The sequence below is a fragment of the Leucoraja erinacea genome, unplaced genomic scaffold (assembly GCF_028641065.1).
Source record: "Leucoraja erinacea ecotype New England unplaced genomic scaffold, Leri_hhj_1 Leri_181S, whole genome shotgun sequence".
In the NCBI taxonomy this organism is placed as follows: domain Eukaryota; kingdom Metazoa; phylum Chordata; class Chondrichthyes; order Rajiformes; family Rajidae; genus Leucoraja; species Leucoraja erinaceus.
Window position 1 is genome coordinate 208,083 of NW_026576082.1, and position 21,203 is coordinate 229,285.

General features: G+C 48.3%; 1 pseudogene; it reads right to left on the reverse strand.

Moving 5' to 3' along the window:
* LOC129716182 (alpha-2-macroglobulin-like protein 1) overlaps positions 1-6,225 on the reverse strand; it is a 131,193-nt pseudogene extending 124,968 nt beyond the window's left edge.
* Positions 6,226-21,203: the final 14,978 nt, after the last annotated feature.

Here is a 21,203-nt window from a genome sequence, read left to right on the forward strand (position 1 = left end):
ATTGCAAATAAGCTTTGAGATTTGGTATGCAGCTTCCATCCGATGTCATAACTTAAATAACTAATAAAATTTAGATACCCTGAGAACATGATTTGTAAAAAGAACAGTAAATAGTAAAAACAGTTCAAACAGACTAAAGTGCAGATGTGTCTGTGCGACGTGACCATCCGAGGGAGACAGTCCATGGGGGATGGGGGGCACTCAGCAGGGCCGGTTCAGAGCCGCTATAGCTCTGGGAATGAAGCTGTTCCTGAGTCTGGAGGTTCGGGCGTAGAAGGCCTTGTAACGTCTGCCGGAGGGAAGTAGTTCGAACAGTCCATTACAAGGTGTGAGAATCTTTATGGATGCTGACGGCCTTCCTGAGGCACCGTGTGTGGTAGATGCCCTCTACATTGGGAAAAAGATTGTTCTCTTTATCAACGCCCTCATGATCTTGTTCACTTCACTAGGTTCATCCCTCAGCCTCCTACCCTCCAAAGGAGAAAGTCCCAATTTATCCAACCTTTGCCTGTTACAGTTGTACAAGACATTGAAGCCACATTTGTACAATTGTGCTCTGATCACACTACTATGGGAAGGGTGGCATTAAGCTGGAAAGAGTGCAGAAGGAATTGACAGGGATGTTGCTGAATTGAGGGCCTGAGCTATAGCGAGAGATTGGGTAGGCTGGGACTTTATTCCTTGGATCGCAGGAGGCTGAAGGGTGATTTTATAGAAGAATGTAAGATCATGAGCAGAATAGATAGGGTGAATGCATAGAGTCTTTTACCGAGGGTAGCAAAATCTAGTAGAACTCGAGGACATAGGTTTCAGGTGAGAGGGGTTGAGGGTATATGGAATGAGCTGCCAGAGGAGGTAGCTGTGATGGATATTCACTTTCCAAGCCAAAGGCTTGTTCACGTCACAGGTCCAAATGCTTTTTGCTGAACTCAGTTTTTTAGCATGGCAACAGTCCAAGGTTCAAGATATTTGTTGTTTACTCATTTAAGAATCTAATCATTACATACCTTGATTTAATGAAGAGAAACAATTGCCCACAAAAAGTCCACTGACGAGCACCAGTCCACCATCTCTAGCACCATCACTGACTTCATCAACTCCCACGCCCTGCCCGACCGAGCCTCCAACCTCATCGTTCCCCAGCCCCGCACGGCCCGTTTTACCTTCTCCCCAAAATCCACAAACCTGACTGTCCCGGTAGACCCATTGTCTCTGCCTGTTCGTGCCCCACTGAACTCATCTCCAAATACCTTGACTCCATCCTATCCCCCTTGGTTAAATCCCTCCCTACCTATGTTCAAGACACCTCAGACACTCTCCGTCGTGTCCGCGCATTCCACTCTCTAGGCCCTCACGCCCTCATCTTCACCATGGATGTCCAGTCACTCTACACCTCCATCCCCCACCAGGATGGCCTCAAAGCCCTCCGGTTCTACCTCGACCAGAGAAGCAACCTATACCCGGCCACTGACACTCGCCTCCGCCTAGCGGAGCTGGTCCTCACCCTCATTAACTTCTCGTTTGACTCCTCCCATTTTTTCCAAATACAAGGCTAGCTATGGGCACACGCATGGGCCCCAGCTACGCCTGCCTCTTTGTCGGGTACGTCGAACAATCCTTGTTCAATACGTACCAGGGCCCCATCCCTGACCTCTACCTTCGCTACATCGATTACTGTTTTGGTGCCACCTCCTGCACCCACAGACAACTGACTGACTTCATCCACTTCACCACTAACTTCCATCCGACGCTCAAATACACCTGGACCATTTCCGACACGTCCCTACCATTCCTTGACCTCACTATCTCCATCGCAGGTGATAGACTTCTGACATCCACTATAAACCCACTGACTCCCATGGCTTTCTAGACTACACTTCTTCCCACCCTGCCTCCTGTAAGGACTCCATCCCCTACTCCCAATTCCTCCGTCTATGCCGCATCTGCTCCCAGGATGAGGCATTCCACACCAGGGCATCTGAAATGTCCTAATTCTTCAGGGAACGGGGGTTCCCTCCTCCACCATAGATGAGTCTCGCACCAGGTTCTCTTCCATACCCTGCAACACTGCTCTCTCTCCCCATCCCCCCCACTCGCAACAAGGGCAGAGTCCCCCTAGTCCTCACCTTTCACCCCACCAGCCTTCACGTACAACAAGTAATCCTCCGTCAGTTTCGCCACCTCCAACGTGACCCCACCACTCGCCACATCTTCCCATCTCCCCCCATGTCTGCCTTCCGCAAAGACCGCTCCCTCCATAACTCCCTTGTCAATTCTTCCCTTCCCTCCCTTCCCTCCCGTACCACCCCCTCCCCGGGCACTTTCCCTTGCAACCGCAAGAGATGTAACATTTGTCCCTTTACCTCCCCCCCTCGACGCAAAGAAACATAGAAAATAGGTGCAGGAGTAGGCCATTCGGCCCTTCGAGCCTACACCACCATTAACCATATAACCATATAACAATTACACCACGGAAACAGGCCATCTCGGCCCTACAAGTCCGTGCCGAACAATTATTTTCCCCTAGTCCTATCTACCTGCACTCAGACCATAACCCTCCATTCTTTTCCCATCCATATACCTATCCAATTTATTTTTAAATGGTAAAATCGAACCTGCCTCCAACACTTCCACTGGAATCTCATTCTACACAGCTACTGCTCTCTGGGTAAAGAAATTCCCCGTCATGTTACCCCTAAACTTCTGTCCCTTAATTCTGAAGTCATGTCCTCTTGTTTGAATCTTCCATACTCTCAATGGGAAAAGCTTGTCCACGTCAACTCTGTCTATCCCTCTCATCATTTTAAAGACCTCTATCAAGTCCCCCCTTCTGCGCTCCAGAGGATAAAGACCTAACTTATTCAACCTTTCTCTGTAACTTAGTTTGCTGAAACCCAGACAACATTCTAGTAAATCTCCTCTGCACTCTCTCTATTTTGTTGACATCCTTCCTATAATTGGGCGACCAAAATTGTACACCACACTCCAGAATTGGTCTCACCAATGCTTTGTACAATTTTAACATTACATCCCAACTTCTACACTCAAACGTCTATATTCAATATGATCATGGCTGATCATCCAAATCTATATCCCATACCTGCCTTCTCTCCATACCCCCTGATCCCTTTAGCCACAAGGGCCACATCTAACTCCCTTAAATCTAGCCAATGAACTGACTCCATTCAAGGATCCAAGCAGTCATTCCAGGTGCGACAGGTTCACCTACATCTCCTCCAACCTCATCTATTGCATCCGCTGCTCTAGATGTCAGCTGATCTACATCGGTGAGACCAAGCGGAGGCTTGGCGATCGTTTCGCCGAACACCTCCGCTCGGTCCACAATAACTAACCTGACCACCCGGTGGCTCAGCACTTCAACTCCCCCTCTAATTCCGTATCTGACCTATCTGTCCTGGGTCTCCTCCATGGCCAGAGCGAGCAGCACTGGAAAATGGATGAACAGCACCTTGGGGAGTCTGCATCCTGGGGGCATGAACATTGAATTCTCCCAATTTTGTTAGCCCTTGCTGTCTCCTCCAATCCCTCAGCCTTCGGGCTCCTCCTCCTCCTTTTTCCTTTCTTCTCCCCGCTCCCCACCCCCCATCAGTCTTAAGAAGGGTTTCGGCCCGAAACGTTGCCTATTTCCTTTGCTTCATAGATGCTGCTGCACCCGCTGAGTTTCTCCAGCATTTTTGTGTACCTGCTCAAGATGTTTGTTGTTTAGTAAGTTAAAGATCTAATCAGTGTACAGTTTGCTCACCTTGGTGTAATCAAATGTACAACGGGTCCAAAGTTGGCCTGACAAATACTTCATCCTGTGTGGGAAGAAACTGCAGATGCTGGTTTATACCGAAGATAGTCATAAAATGCTGGAGTAAATCAGCAGCATCTCTGGAGAGAAGGAATAGGTGATGTCTCGGGTCGATACTCTTCTTCAGACTCGTCAGGTGAAAGGAAAATGAGAGATATAAACGATGATGTAGAGAGATATAGAGCAGATGAATGAAAGATATACAAAAAAAGTAACAATGATAAAGGAAACAGACCGTTGTTTGCTAGGTGAGAACGGGAACCTGGTGCAACTTGGGTGGGGGAGGGATGGAGAGAGAGGGAATGCAGGGGTTACTTGAATTTAGAGAAATCAATATTCATACCACTGGAGAGAGTCGAGGGAGGAGGTATAAGGTCCCTTGACTCAGTCCAGAGACCCCAACAGTCCTTTCAGGTTAGGCAGAAGTTCACTTGCACCTCCTCCAACCTCATCTACTGTAGTTCATGATTTGGATTCTTAACATCGGCGAGACCAAACGTAGACTGGGCAGTCAGTTCGCTGAACACCTGCGCTCAGTCTACCTGGACTGACCTGATCTCCCGGTTGCCAATTCCCCTTCCCATTCCCACACTGACCTTTCCGTCCTAGGCCTCCACCATTGTCAGAGTGACACAAAACGCAAATTGGAGGAACAGCATCTCATTTTTCACTTGGGCAACATACAACCCAGTGGAATGAATATTGATTTCTCTAACTTGAAGTAACCACTGCATTCCATCTCTCTCCATCCCTCCCCCACCCAAGTCGCACCAGGTTTTTGTTCTCACCTGGCAAACAGCTAACAATGGCCTGTTTCTTTTATCATCGTTACTTTTTTGCAGATCTTTCATTCATTTGTTCTATATCTCTCCACATCACAGTCGTTATCTAGTTTCTCTTTCCCTGACAAGTCTGAAGAAGGGTCTCAACCCTAAACGTTACCCATTCCTTCTCTCCAGACCTAATTCATCCTGACGTAATCAAGGTATTTGAAGGATATTGTATGATGGTGAGGTCAACCAGGAGATAAACAGTTTCAATGTTAGAAGAAAGCCAGGATTGGTTGGAGTTAATTAAAATGAAATTGGAGTGAGAAAAGAATCCTCAAAGATGACTATCCCCATAGCCGTCTTTCTGTGACAGAAGACTTGTTCAACTGCAACTCATTGGTATGTTACCCTAAATTGTAAGAATTGTACTTTTGGAAATCCTTTGTAAACTATGATCTCCGTATAACTGTGTTTATTCTGCTTCGTTAGTTGGAAGTAACTCCTCCTTGGTTGGGAGAGGGAACCCACCTCTCAAAACAGTGATATTGACAGCTGACCCCCCAGCAGAGTAGTGAAGTACATTAGTCTTTGAAATATAGGTTTATACAGTATAACCTCTGTATAGTGAGAGTACATAGATACTTATAACAGACAAGTCTTGGTTTAAGTTTAGGGCTCGTGGACACGTAGACTTCATATCAACACACTATAACGCCATTTAAAAGACACTTGGACAGGTACATGCGTAGGAAGTCTTTAGAGTAAATGGGCCAAACGTGAGTAAATGGGATTGTTCCCATTCCCCTCCAAATGGGAGTAAATCCTATTCTGAAGAATCCTCTCCAACAGCTTCCCTACCACTGACGTGATGCTCTCGGCCCATAATTCACTGCATTCTGACTACTTCCCTTCCTAAAGAAAGGAACATCAGCTCCTTGTGGCTCTGAACATCATTAACTGTTTTCTAGTTCTCTGGGTCATCGTCTGTGGCTGGAGAAGAAACAAAGATCTTCAGCAAGGCTTGCGCCGTCTCCTCTCTTGACTATCTCAAAAACCCGGGATAGATGCCATCAGGTCCAAGAGAGGCCTAAAATTATCAGAGGCTGATCTGTACCCTGCTGTTTACTTTGGCTCACAGTTCATGACTCAATAATGGTGATGGCAAACTTACTAACCAACCTGTCTACGTTTTTATCCAATTTGTTCGTATAAATCACAAACTGCTGAGATCACGGCACAGATCCCTGTGGAATTCCATTGGTCACAGACCTCCAGCCTGAATATTGTCCTTCCAGCACAAGCCTCCATCTTCTATCATATGATCGTATAACATAGGAGCAGCATGAGGCCATTACACCCATTGGGTCTGCTCTGCCATTCAATCATTTCCCTTTCCTCCTATCTCCCTCACCCCCAATCTCTCCCTCTTCCCCAGTCTCACCCTCCCCAACCCCCTCCCTCCCCTGCCCCCTGTCCACCAGTACTCACGGGATTGCTCCTACTACCCCCAGTAGGAGGAACAGGACACCAGCCACCATCTCTCTCCTGTCCATCTCAGTCTTCCACCGACTGCGAGTGTGACTCCCGACTGATCGTTAAATCAGCAACAGAAGGTCACAGAGTGAGTTTCACCATCATTTGCTGATAAACATGTTGACACAGAGAGGTTCCAGTGAACTGCGGGACACAAACAGAGAGAGAAGGGAGGGTGGGGGGTTAGGTAGGGGAATAAAGGAATGATAGTTGGTATTGGTTTCATATTTTCACGTAAACAAACATACAGTGAAAAACATTATACACAAGGAACTGCAGTTACTGAAAAGGGCACAACGTGCTGGAGTAACTCAGTGGCTCAGGCAGCATCTCTGGAGAGCATGGATAGGTGATGTTTCAGGCTGGGACCCTTTGTCAGACCAATTGTGGTGGGCGGGGAGGGTTAGAGATCAAGAAAAAGGAAGGGGACGAGACTAAGCCATAGTTTCTGAAGATGGAGTTTCATGGTGGATAGAGCTGAGAAATAATAAGGGCAAAACGACCATAATGGGAGTTATTTACATGCCCCCAAACAGTAGCCAGGATATAGTTACACAAGGATTTGATTATAGGAGCAGGGAGGTTCTACTGCAGTTGTACAGGGTCTTGGTGAGACCACACCTGGAGTATTGCGTACAGTTTTGGCCTCCTAATCTGCGGAAAGACATTCTTGCCATAGAGGGAGTACAGAGAAGGTTCACCAGACTGATTCCTGGGATGCCAGGACTTTCACATGAGGAAAGACTGGATAGTCTCGGCTTGTACTCGCTAGAATTTAGAAGATTGAGGGGGGATTTTCTAGAAACTTACAAAATACGTCAGGGGTTGGACAGGCTAGATGCAGGAAGATTGTTCCCGATGTTGGGGAAGTACAGAACAAGGGGTCACAGTTTAAGGATAGAGTGGAAATCCTTTAGGACCGAGATGAGAAAAACATTTTTCACACAGAGAGTGGTGAATCTCTGGAACTCTCTGCCACAGAAGTTAGTTGAGGCCAGTTCATTGGCTATATTTAAGAGGGAGTTAGATGTGGCCCTTGTGGCTAAAGGGATCAGGGGGTATGGAGAGAAGGCAGGTACGGGATACTGGGTTGGATGATCAGCCATGATCATGTTGAATGGCGGTGCAGGCTCGAAGGGCCGAATGGCCTACTCCTGCACCTATTTTCTATGTTTCTATCATGATATAAAATTGGCATGTAAAAAAGGAATGGCATCCTCCTTGGCTTGTCCAGATACTACTGATGAAATACATAGATCAGGGAGGTGTCCATGATGCCATGGGCAGGAATGCAGCTCCTCTGCTCTGGACCGCAGCCCCCCCAGTCAAACAGATAGTGGATCCCTCTGCCACACTGTCGGGACTTCAGCAGTTGCTTCACCGTGTATACCAGACCACCGTCAATGATGCGGGGTGGCGGAGGGGGGGGGGAAGGCAGGTAGCCGGAGGCCACAGGCTTTACACGGGATACAGGACCGGATTTAGGAGAAGAGAGGCCCTAAGCAGTTCCACTTTAAGATGCCAAATGACAGTTTAGGTGGTCATTTAAGACGGCTTGCATGACACGTGCGATAATGTGCTCGGACGAAGTACGTAGTTACCAGTTGGAATTATGCTCAATGAAGAATTCACATATTATTTCTGCTTCAAATAAAGTCACAAACTAAACATATTTACCAATCAAGACATGATATATACCACAATGACATGCAGCAAAATTATAATACGGTATCTCAACTCTTTTTACACGTTGCAATGAATACAATTTCTATTATTTCTTTCCACTTCCAAACAAAAATGTGGTTGGATTTTACTTCGGAGTCACGTGAGTGATTCCGTGAAGAGCCCGCTCAGCACGCATGCACGGCATTACGTTTCAGCAGGCAACAGCAGCAGGCGGGAGTCAGGCGCTCCCGCTACAAGCCTGAAAGAGGAAGCTTTAGGTAAGTACTTACCTTCCGTTTAACCAGCGACTCGCGTCTGTTTGTCGCTCCAGGTGGAGCAAAGCAGCAGACGCAAGCGGCCCCCCTTGGACTCCGGGGAAGGAGTGTTCCGTTCGCGGAAGGGGGAGAGACGGCACCAGGACCGCACACGCTGCGGTCCACAGACAGAGCTGCGCCAGTTTCCAGTCCAGAGGCACAGCGAGAGTCAGGCGCTCCCGCTTCAGTTCAAGGAACAAGACTCTCCAAGAAACCTGTCCCCAGCTCGGCTCCAGCAGACAGGCGTCTCATCAGTGGGGGACAGAGGGCGATAGGACCGCCAACCCGGCGCTCCGCCATCCCCGACACCGAGCCGAGCCCAGTTCCGCTAGCGCCTGAGCAGCGGACTGGATGTCAAGACATCCGGCCAGTGGTATCCGATTCGTCGGACGGGGACGTCTCACCGCCCGCTTAGGGCAGAGACAGCCGCCTGAGCCGCATGGAGCGGCTCGTGGAGCATAAGCTCCAGTGAGGCTTGCAGGAGCAGTTTCGCAGAGGGAGTTCAGGCACTCCCTCCACAGTGCCTCGTGCACTGACCATTGCTTTCTCCTCATCCGAGGACAGCTTTGGCGACCAGGGCCGGGCTGGTCAAGAAGAGGGGCACTGGCTGAACAACAACGGGAGTATGCTTGAGGTACAGGAACAGGAAGAGCTGCTGGGTGTGGCCGCTACGTGATTTCACCAGGAGCGAGATGGCTTCAGTCTTAACTGATGGCCAGCTTACTACCTGTCTTTTTCAAAAAACCTCTCCAAGACAGGTAGCCATGAGGCATTGGTTTCATCACGCCTCCGCTAAATTGCATTTGCTCAAAGTGCCCGCCATTATTGGGGGATACATTGAGCAGCACATTTAACCCAAATATCTCAAAATTGCATTTGATACCCTGACGTCGGCTATCCATGTCCACCTGCTCATTCCAGAAGGGCAGGGTATAGTATGGCAAAACACCTGACCCTACTGTTCAACTTCTCAAGGACTATGAGAATGCCGACCTCACAAGCACAGATCCTGCTACCTGGCACTTACCAAACCAGTCCTAAAAAACTGGACTAAGGGTTCAAACTATTCAGCACAAGAGGGCAGAGTCTGGAATGAGCACCACTAAACCAGACAGCAGTACCTCTACGCGTCCACCAGGGGAGTCTATCTCATGGTACTGGTGAAAGCTCGGGGCCTGCATGCCAATCCCGTAAGCCTTTTAGGCCACGGCCCACAGCAGGCCCCATGGAAAATGTGCCACCCCCCAACAAACATTGTCCCTACAAGAACAAGGAACCAGAAACCGAAGAAAACAACAATGAAGACAGATAAGTATGGTTCCTACCATCACATAAAGGTGAAGGGTTGTACTAACAAGGGGTGGGTGAATCACGCCTGGTTAGGAAGCTATCACTCCTGGTAGTTATATACCAAAAAATATATATAAGGGGAATAGAATTAATATCTTGCCACCAATTCGGATATACCACAATTACCTGGATGGGGTAACCATGATGAGCATTCCCATTTTCATTCATTGCACATCTCGCGTGGGTATGTGACAAATAAACTTGATTTGAGTATTGAATTGGCATTTAAGTCGAAGCTATTCCAGAATCAACCAGCCCTGACACTTAAGAAACATTCCGTCATGGTATGTTAACGACAGACTATCCTTGAATATAGCTTTATTAGCTGCTTTAGCTACTAACTTATTTAGCGGGCTCTGTCATATATCCAGATATTTACGTTGACCATCCACAACATTGTCTATCTGGTATTCATTAAGACTATCAGTTATGGTAACATTTAAATACCAATCAACTACGTGGCAAAGTAATTGGGATAGTAGCAGCATTACCAGCTACTGAACATTGTACCTTTCCTATGAGCTGAGATACTAGTGTTCAAACTATCTCCATACCTGTAATATGGGGGCAAATGGATTAATCTGGAGTGTTATCATGGAATTTATCTGCATAGGAAGGATTATGGTTGTACACTTCCACCTGTTTTGAGTAACATATTATGTGTCCTGATGAGTTACTAAGCTTGTAATACTTAGTGCCAATGCGAATTGACTTAAACGTGTTATATATTAAATGACTTACTTCTAGTGAAGCATTTGCTCAGTAATGCACCATTTTGCATGTCCGTTTATAAATTAACAACATCACAGTGGTGGCATATACCAAACCACTTGGGCGTAGAACATCGATATTAGGTGATAATTTATTAACAATTGGTAACCGTATGTCGTCAAACATGTTTGACCATCAGTAACTTACCTATTCAGGTGAGCTATATGCTGTAAACTAACATTTAAACCAAAAATATATGCTGAAATTACTAAGCAACATGGACACCAGATATCGATTTCCTTATATACAATTAAACCGCCACGTACTAACCTATATCGCATGAAACCAATCTCAAGGCAGCGGCGATGGATACATTCCCGCGTATTGAGGGGTGGGGGGATTCTAATCTCTATGTTCTCCCTTCCTTCTCCCTCTTCAATAGGTACTGTTTCATTATGTTCTTTCTCTATCTGGACGATACATAATGGACGATTAAAGCAGCTTTGCTTACTTGAACTTTATTGGCTTTGTGCAGTTCATCTCTCTGCCTCTGTATCCTTATCTGCAACTGGGCCACAAGCCCAGTGTCACCTCTAAAACAGTCCCCCGTACAACAGTACTTAAATAAACAATCCTATTGTTACATCTTTCTTTTTCTTTTTTCAAGTTAAGTCTCTTCCCCTTAGGTATTCTAGTGCAACAAACTTGTACCATATGCTCTGCTCATTTACAACAGATCTAACAACATAAGCAATAATAAATCAACAGTTCAAAACATCAGTTTTTTCCCACAAGTGCATAAACAACACATTTTCATTTCTTTTCTTTTCCTTTCATAGTCCATACTCTAATCACTGAGTATAGTCTGTCAGGTAGTGGGGTCTGATAACTTGTCGACCTGACCTGGTGACCGTGCCTTGGTTCTCTGCTGGGCCATCTGGTGGTATGGCCGCCTCAGTCACTGTTGGTGTGGGCGTGTTTTGTGTTGGTGTGAGCGTGGTGGGATTGTGTCTGAGGTGGCGACGATTTCGTCTCAGAACACCTCCTGACTCTAACTCCACCTCATACGATCTATGGCTCACCTGTTGGACCACTCTCGCTGGTCTCCAGCCCTTGTGTGTATCACAGGGCTGTACTCTCACACTGTCCTCTCTTTTCAGAGTGTCCATGTCTTTTGCTGTGCGGTTGTAGTACTTTTCCTGTCTCTGTCTGTTGTATTTCAGTCCCTGTTCATCGTGTGTTACCTCTGGCTTCAGCAGAGTGTCCTTTGTGGGAAGCAGGGTCCTGGTCCTCCTGCTTAGGAGTCTCTGTGCCGGGCTTGTGTTGAGGCCCTGGCTCGGTGTGTTGCGATGATCCAGCATTGCCAAGTACGGATCCTGTCTCGCTGCTGCAGCCTTCAGCATCAGGCGCTTGGCTGTCTTTACCGCTGACTCCGCCTTCCCATTACTCTGCGGGTATCCCGGCGACGATGTACGGTGTTCAAAACCCCACTTCTGGCTGAAGTGCTGAAACTCTTGTGATGCATACTGGGGTCCGTTATCCGAGATAACAATGTCCGGAATCCCCTGTCGGGCAAAGTGTGCCTTGAGTTTTTTGATCACTGTGTTGCTCTTAGTGTCAGGTAGATAATCGACCTCCCAAAAGTTTGAATAATAATCCACTGTTATCAGATAGTCTTTATTGTGAAAGGAGAAAAGGTCCGTTCCTACCTTGGCCCAGGGTCTGCTGGCCATGTCATGTGGATGTAGTGTCTCTCTTTGTTGCCTTGGGTCCACTGATCTACATATGTCACATTTGGCGATGAAGGTCTTGATCTCCTCGTTCATTCCAAGCCAGTATACACACTCCCTCGCTCGCCTCAGACATCCTTCTACTCCCAGGTGAGAGGAGTGGATCCTGTGAGTGATGTCCACCCTGAGTGCGTCAGGTATCACGGCTCTGTCCCCTCGGAACACTATGCCGTCCTGGAAACTCAGTTCATCTTGGAACGTGTGGTAGTGCCTGATGTCACTTGGTAGGTCCTTTTTTCTCTTGGGCCACCCTGACAGAATTCTGTTTTTTCTCTATCTGGACGATACATAATGGACGATTAAAGCAGCTTTGCTTACTTGAACTTTATTGGCTTTGTGCAGTTCATCTCTCTGCCTCTGTATCCTTATCTGCAACTGGGCCACAAGCCCAGTGTCACCTCTAAAACAGTCCCCCATACAACAGTACTTAAATAAACAATCCTATTGTTACAGGTACTACGGCTTCATCAGTCCGGTACTACGCAAATTACAGTGGACTAAGTCCACAGGCATGGTTCCCAGTGATCCTCGACATGGTCATTAAAAGAATTGCAGAATTGGAAAGACCACTGCTGTGCTTGGATCAGCAGCACTATCAACATGATGACAGCATTCTGTTGCATATCCTAGGGAACATACCTGAGGAGCATCAAGAAATGGGACACTTTTCCAAAACAGGAACTACACATTCAACTACAACAAAAAACTGTACTGGAGTTCCTGGCAGGTCTTCACCACAATGAAGGAAATGTTCTGTCAGCCTACTCAACTTGGGCACCACGACAACAGGGTAAAGGGTACCACTCACTGGTGATCAGATACAGGGGAGGTATATTTAATCCATTCTCCAGAAATAGGTACACCCAAATTGGGATATCAGTGAAATCCTGACATACCTTAGGGGATGATCACCAGTCAGGTCACTCACCCTGGAACAGCCTACCCTGAAGATGGACATGCTGGTGGCCTTACCTCAACACAAAGAGCCAGTTCTCCCATCTACTGCGATTGGACAACATGGTTATAACACCAGATAGTGTCACATTCCCATTCAAGGGTCGGCCAAACAGAACAGACCAGGAATATCAGGTCCAGTCATGACATTCCAGGCATACCCACCTGAACCACGTTTTATGTGTCATGACCCACTTAGAGATCTACATCGACACAATAAGGAATACCAAGGGAGAGGAAAAACCCTTACGGGTCAGCCACAAGAAACCTCATGGTCGGGTGACAAGCTAAACTATCTCTAGTGGCCCAAGCAGGTACTGGGAGTTGCTGGAGTAAAATGCCAACGTGTATAAATCTTATTCCACCAGGACAGCTTCCACGTCAGTAACTAAGAGGATGGACGAGCCTATGGACCACATCCTGGCTACTGCAGGGTGGTCTAGGGAGTATACGTTCCAAACTTTTATATCAAACCACTGACAGAACCTGTATCGTTTGCAGAAAAAGAATCTGCAAGAAATATATAATTTAAGCCCGGTGGAGCATTTGGTCTTGTTGTTGTTAATAACACCATTATTGTTTTTACAAACAGATTAATGGTTGATTACGATAACATACTTCCTCCCTTGAATGACTTCGGCAGCGAGTGAAGTATGAACTGTTACACGGTTTGAAATCACAGAGCTTTGAAGTCTTCACGGAATCACTCACGTGACTCCGAAGTAACATAGTAAGATTAAACGAGAACTTACCAGTTTGAAGTTTGATCTGTATTTTATGAGGAGTTACGATGAGGGATTACGTGCCCTCCGCTCCCACCCTCAATAATATGGGTCAAACTGATAAACTGATGTCTCCTTGTCTTTACTATGTTTACTTCAATAACTGTGTCTATCTGTGATTCCACACCGGTGCTTTGAAGTATGCCGCGCAATCACGTCATCCCTCATCGTAACTCCTCATAAAATACAGATCAAACTTCAAACTGGTAAGTTCTCGTTTAATCTTACTATTATTCAGCGTATGATCAACCTCGGTGAGACCAAGCGCAGGCTTGGCGATCGCTTCGCATAACACCACCGCTCGGTCCACAATAACCCTTAGAAACATAGAAAATAGGTGCAGGAGGAGGTCATTCGGCCCTTCGAGCCAGCACCGCCATTCATTGTGATCATGGCTGATCGTCCCCTATCAATAACCCGTGCCTGCCTTCTCTCCATATCCCTTGACTCCACTAGCCCCTAGAGCTCTATCCAACTCTCTCTTAAATCCATCCAGTGACTTGGCCTCCGCTGCCCTCTGTGGCGGGGAATTCCATAAGTTCACAACTCTCTGGGTGAAAAGCAAAATTCTCACCTCAGTCTTAAATGACCTCCCCTTTATTCTAAGACTGTGGCCCCTGGTTCTGGTCTCCGCAACATTGGGAACATTTTTCCTGCATCTAGCTTGTCCAGTCCTTTTATAATTTTATATCTTTCTATAAGATCCCCCTCATCCTAAACTCCAGTGAATACAAGCCTAGACTTTTCAATCTTTCCTCATATGACAGTCCCGCCATCCCAGGGATCATTCTCGTGAATCTACGCTGCACTGCCTCAATCACAAGGATGTCCTTCCTCAAATTAGGAGACCAAAACTGTACACAATACTCCAGATGTGGTCTCACCAGAGCCCTACACAACTGCAGAAGAACCTCTTTACTCCTATACTGAAATCCGCTTGTTATGAAGGCTAACATTCCATTAGCTTTCTTCACTGCCTGCTGTACCTGCACGCCAACTTTCAGTGACCGGTGTACAAGGACACCCAGGTCTCGCTGCACCTCCCCCTTACCTAACCTAACCCCATTGAGATAATAATCTGCCCCCTTGTTTTTGCCGCCAAGGTGGATAACTTCACATCTATATTATACTGCATCTGCCACGCATCTGCCCACTCACTCAACCTGTCCAGGTCACCCTGCAACCTCCTAAAATCCTCTTCACAGTTCACAATGCCACCCAGCTTTGTGTCATCCGCAAACTTGCTAGTGTTGCTCCTAATTCCCTCTTCCAAATCATTAATATATATGGTAAACAGTTGCGGCCCCAACACCGAGCCTTGTGGCACTCCACTCGCCACTGCCTGCCATTCTGAAAAGGACCCGTTCACTCCTACTCTTTGCTTCCAGTCTGCCAACCAATTTTCTATCCATGTCAATACCCTACCATGTGCTCTAATTGCGGGACCTTATCAAAGGCTTTCTGAAAGTCTAGATACATTACATCCACTGGCACCCCTTCATCCACTCTAACCTGAAGACTGTACTCCCCAAATTCCACCAACATGTATCCTTCCCCACTAGAGTAGACAAGACACTGGACAAAGTCTACACCAACATGGCTGAAGCTTACAAAGCCATCCCCGTCCCCCACCTTGGTCAGCCTGATCACGTCTCATTGTTCCTGCTCCCTAAGTACTCCCCACTCATCAGACGGGTTAAACTAACTGTGAGGACAGTTAAAGTCTGGTCAGATGAAGCGGACTTCACACTTCAGCAGTGTTTTGGAAACACTGACTGGAAGGCGTTTGCAGCCCAGGCCACCCTTGACTCCCACACGGACATTGATTCCTACACATCCTCTGTTCTGGACTTTATAAACTCCACCATCAATAGTGTCACCTCCCTCAAACAGGTGACCATATACCCGAATCAGAAGCCATGGATGAACAGCGAGGTCAGGCTACTGCTGAAAGCACGGGACACCGCTTTCAGGTCAGGCAATGCTCGAGCCTACAGTTCATCCAGGGCTAACCTGAAGAGGGGCATCAGGAAGGCCAAGCACTGCCATAAGCTCAGGATTGAGGAGCACTTCAACAACAACTCCGACCCCCGACGCATGTGGCAAGGCATCCAGGCCATCACGGACTACAGACCCTCCAACATCACCCCCACATCCAGCGACGCCTCCTTCCTTGAGGAGCTTAATCACTTCTATGGCCGCTTCGACAGGGACAATCTAGAGACAGCCATCAAGGCTGTGCTACCTGCCGATCACCAACCCCTCACACTCACCCCCTACGACGTATACGTGGCACTGAGTAGGACTAATGCACGTAAAGCTGCTGGCCCTGACGGCATCCCCGGGCGCGTGCTCAGGGCCTGTGCTGCGCAGCTGACAGACGTCTGGACTGACATCTTCAACCTGTCACTTGCCCAAGCAGTTGTCCCCACTTGCCTTAAAGCCACCTCCATCGTGCCAGTGCCAAAACACTCAACTGCGGCAAGCCTCAACGACTTCCGCCCAGTTGCACTTACCCCCATCATCACCAAGTGCTTCGAGAGGCTGGTCCTGGCACACCTCAAAAGCTGCCTACCCCCCACACTGGATCCCTATCAGTTTGCCTACCGCAAGAAACAGGAGTACGGAGGATGCCATCTCAACGGCACTTCACTTCGCCCTCTCCCACCTCGACAACGGAGACACTTACGTAAGAATGCTGTTCATCGATTACAGCTCAGCATTCAACACCATTATACCATCAAAACTGATCACCAAACTCGGTAACCTGGGCATCGACCCCTCCCTCAGCAACTGGATACTGGACTTTCTAACCAACAGACCCCAGTCTGTGAGGTTAGACAAGCACACCTCTTCAACCCTCACCCTGAACACCAGCGTTCCACAGGGCTGTGTGCTTAGCCCCCTCCTCTACTCCCTCTTCACCTATGACTGCACATCTGTACATGGTACTAACACCATCATCAAGTATGCAGATGATACAACGGTGATTGGCCTCATCAGCAACAATGATGAGCTGGCCTACAGGGAGGAGGTCCAGCACTTAGCAGCATGGTGCGCTGACAACAACCTGGCCCTTAACTCCAAGAAGACCAAGGAGCTCATTGTAGACTTCAGGAAGTCCAGAGGCGGCACGCACACCCCCATCCACATTAACGGGACGGAGGTGGAACGTGTTTCTAGCTTCAGGTTCCTGGGAGTCAACATCTCCGATGACCTCTCTTGGACCCACAATACCTCTACTCTGATCAAGAAGGCTCATCAGCGTCTCTTCTTCCTGAGGAGACTGAAGAAGGTCCATCTGTCTCCTCAGATCCTGGTGAACTTCTACCGCTGCACCATCGAGAGCATCCTTACCAACTGCATCACAGTATGGTATGGCAACTGCTCTGTCTCCGACCGGAAGGCATTGCAGAGGGTGGTGAAAATTGCCCAACGCATCACCGGTTCGTCGCTCCCCTCCATTGAGTCTGTCCAAAGCAAGCGCTGTCTGCGGAGGGCGCTCAGCATCGCCAAGGACTGCTCTCACCCCACACATGGACTGTTTACCCTCCTACCATCCGGGAGGTGCTACAGGTCTCTCTGTTGCCGAACCAGCAGGTCGAGGAACAGCTTCTTTCCGGCGGCTGTCACTCTACTCAACAACGTACCCCGGTGACTGCCAATCACCACCCCCCCCCCCCCGGACACATTATTTTTATTCAAATCGTTTGCTATGTCGCTCTTCCAGGAGATGCTAAATGCATTTCGTTGTCTCTGTACTGTACACTGACAATGACAATTAAAATTGAATCTGAATCTGAATCTGATCCATTTTACTTGTCAAATCCTCAAAACATTCCCGAAGATTAGTCAAGCATGATTATCCCTGTTCATAAATCCACGGGGATTTGGGACGACTCCTTTTACGCCTCTATCCAATTGCCCCACATTTTACCTCTTTATAATTGAATCCAGCATCTTTACCAACACCGATGTCAGGCCTAAACTGGTATGTATTCCCCGTTTTTCTCTCCGCCGCTCTTTCTTGAAAAGGTGGGATAACATAGCTTATCTCCAATCCACAGGAAACGATCTGAATGGTTGCCTGTTACTCACCTAGAATCTTTCGGCCTTTTGGAATGAAATGATACTGCCATCTTCAGATTCTGCCCGAAGAAACAGAGAAAATGCGGCCAATCTGCTATTCCACCGTTACCACTCCGGCTTTTCGTTAAATTGGGATCCCTTTCCAGACGACGCCAACCCCCCCCCCCCGGTGGCGGCCGGCGCCGGTCCCGGTGGCTGAGGAGACCGTTGGCGAAGTAAAAGAAGAGGCGGGCGCCCGCGGCTCGGGAGTCAGCGGCGCTGGGAAGAGGCAGCGCGGCCACGCCGACCCCCCCGAGCGCTCCGGGGCCCGAGGGGTGGGGGGACGCCTGCCCATTTCATTGAATGGAATTAATTCTACCCATTTGTTCACTGCAACTTCCAACTGTGCACTTCGAAGCATTACCGTCTCCGTCCAAAATTGCAATTAAAAGCTAAATACATGTGGTAGGTCCAACCGGACAAGCGGTTCTTTACCTCGCGTCTAGAGTCGGATATTGAGGAGAGGAGCACGGAACCTGAACTCCTCACGCCCCTCGGGTAGCCCTCCCCGCTCGGAAAGAAAAAGAACAGTGGCAGTGGACTGGGGTTTATCATCTCTGACTTCAGTGAGGAAGGCTTTCGGCAGAAGGTTCAAACATAACGTATGCAAACTTTTAAAGCCACACGGTATTTGGGGGTTTTCAGTATTGTATGTGATTAAAGAACCAGCTGGCAGACATGAAGCCACTAAAGAGTAGGAGTAAGGTAAATGGGTCCTTTTCACGAATGCAGGAGTGAATAGTGGTGGTACACAAAGCTCAGGCTGCGGCCCCAGCTATTATATATTACTAAATCTCGTTCTTGACCGCTTTTGCCGTTTTGTGCGCATTTTCGAGGAGAAGTCCGCCACCTCTACGGCCGGTATTTTTGGCCACCTCGATCAGACAGCCCACCCCCACGAGCTGCGCTTCCTGGCCCTAGAGTCGAGTATTTTCCCATCGATCCATGTAAATCAGTGAGAGAAATTAAAGTTTTTTAATAAAATTCACCAGTCGTCGAGGCCCGGACCGGAGGAGGAGTGATGGTGGGGCAGGGGGAGGGGGGCGGTCGAGGGAATAGTTAAAACCAGGAGAGTGGGTGCCGCGGCACCAACGGCCGCCCGAGATACGTGGTCCTGCTCCTGTGCCCCCCACCCGCTCCGGCAGCCCCCCCTCGCCTCGCCCCCCGCGCCCCGGAGGCAGAAAAGCCTACGCTAGCATATACTAACAAGAGTAGCGATGGAGCCCCTCGACGCCACACAGCCGGGCGAGGGAAGCGGGGCCCGGCCAACAGAAAGAGCGAACAGCCGCCGGGCCCACACACCCGACACACGGCGATCGTGCAACACGTCACTCGCACAAAGTCCCACACTCGAACCCTCTCATTCCCACTGCTCTCCTTCCGCTCTCCGTACCACTCTCTCCCACCTATCCTCCACACCCACTACCCCCCACCCTTCCTCTCCCCCGACCCTGACCTCCACCACCTCTCCCTCTCTCAGCAGAAACCTCTCTCTCCCGCTCACCCTCTCTACCCTTCCCTCCACCCATTCTCACTCCCTCATCCCTCCCATCCAAATGATCCCATCTCCACCCCCCTCTCCCTTTGCCCTGTCTCTGGCTCTGGCCTCTAAGGTCTTGCCCCTTTCTATCTGCCTGAACTCATCATACCCACGTACTCCCCCCCCCCCTCTAGATGTGGGACTGCAAGTTGGGGGTATGGTCAGTAGATTGCATAGGGTCGGTTATGGGATAAAAGGACGCAAATTAATAATACTTCATTAATATCCACAGGGGGGTAGGTAATTAGCGGTTGGATGCGGGGGGGGTGATAGTTAGTGTGTGTGCTGCTGCAATGCCACCCCCCAAAACACCCCACCCGCACGTGGCGGGAACGACCAACGGGGGGTGTTTTGACCCAATTGGTCTAGTTTTACGATATATATTAAGGATCTGGAGAGGGAATTGAATGCAACACTCAAGTTTGCGGATTACATAAAGCTGGGGGCAGTGTGAGCGGTGAGGAGTATGATAGAAGCAGGCAGGTGACTGGATAGATTGGGTGAGTGGGGGAAATGCATGGAGATGCAATTATATAATGTGATACAAGGTGAGGTTATGCCTTGTGGCAAAAACAGGGGAAGGTAGACTCTTATCCTGAATGGTGGCCCATTGTTAGGAAAGGGGAGATGCAGCGATACCGGAGTGCATGGTACACCAGTCATTGAAAGTAGAGAATTACAAGTGCAGAGGCAGTGAAGAAAGCCAAAATGGTAGGTTAGCATATAGCAAAGGATTTGGTTAAGCAGCAGGGGGTTCTACTGCCAGTTGTACAGGGTTGGTGAGACCACACCGGGGATGAATACAGTTTTGGTACCTAATCTAAGGAACGACATTCTTGCCAGGAGGGAGCATGAGAAGGTTCACCAGACTGATGCCTGGGATGGCAGGACTTTCATATGAAGAAAGACTGGATTAGGACGCGGTTTGTACACGCTAGAATTTAGAAGGATTGAGGGGGATATTATCGGAACGTACAAAATTCGTTTAAGGGGTTGGCAGGTAGCTGAGAAGATTATTACCGATGTTGGGGAAGTTCCAAGAACAGGGGTCACAGTTTAAGGATAAGAGGGAAGTCTTTAGGACCGAGATGAGAGAGGAGAAAACAGTTTACACAGAGAGTGGTGAACCTGGGGAATCTCTCCACAGAAGTTAGTTCTGTGGCCAGAGAATTCAAATTCTAAGCGGGACAGGACTAGAGAATATCAGGGGACTGAACATGTGTTAGGAGGTAACATGAGGGGGAACTTCTTACTGAGAGTACGGGAAGCTGGTGGAATGAGTTCAGATGAAGCTGGTGGAGGCAGGTTCGTGTTAACATTTAAAAATTAATTGGATAGTTAGATGATGGGTAGGGAAGGAGGGTATGGTCCTGAGCGCAGGATATGGGCTAGCGGAGATTATGTGTTCGGCAGGACTAGAAGGGTCGAGATGGACGGTTCAGTGCGTGTAATTGTATTCATGGTTTAAATGGTAGTTGAGGCCAGTTCAAGGCTATATTAAGAGGGAGCCATTCATGGCTAACGGATCAGGTGGGGATGGAGAGAGAGAAGGCAGGTGATGGGATGAGCAGCCATGTCATTGTGAGGCGGTACAGGCCGAAGAGGCCGAATGGCCTACTCCTGCACCTATTGTTCTTATGTTTATCTTATCATATTTGGTTATTGGACAAACACCTAAATACAGAGTTGCCTTTTCTCGGGTCGGCTCCATTACAAGCTGCCCTCTAAAAATCCAGCTTGGAGGCATTCTCAAATTCTCTTTCTGGCGTCCTGAAGCCACCTGATTTCCCAATCTACCTGCACATTGAAATCCACACTCACCAACAGTGGCAGTACCTTTGTCACAGAACAG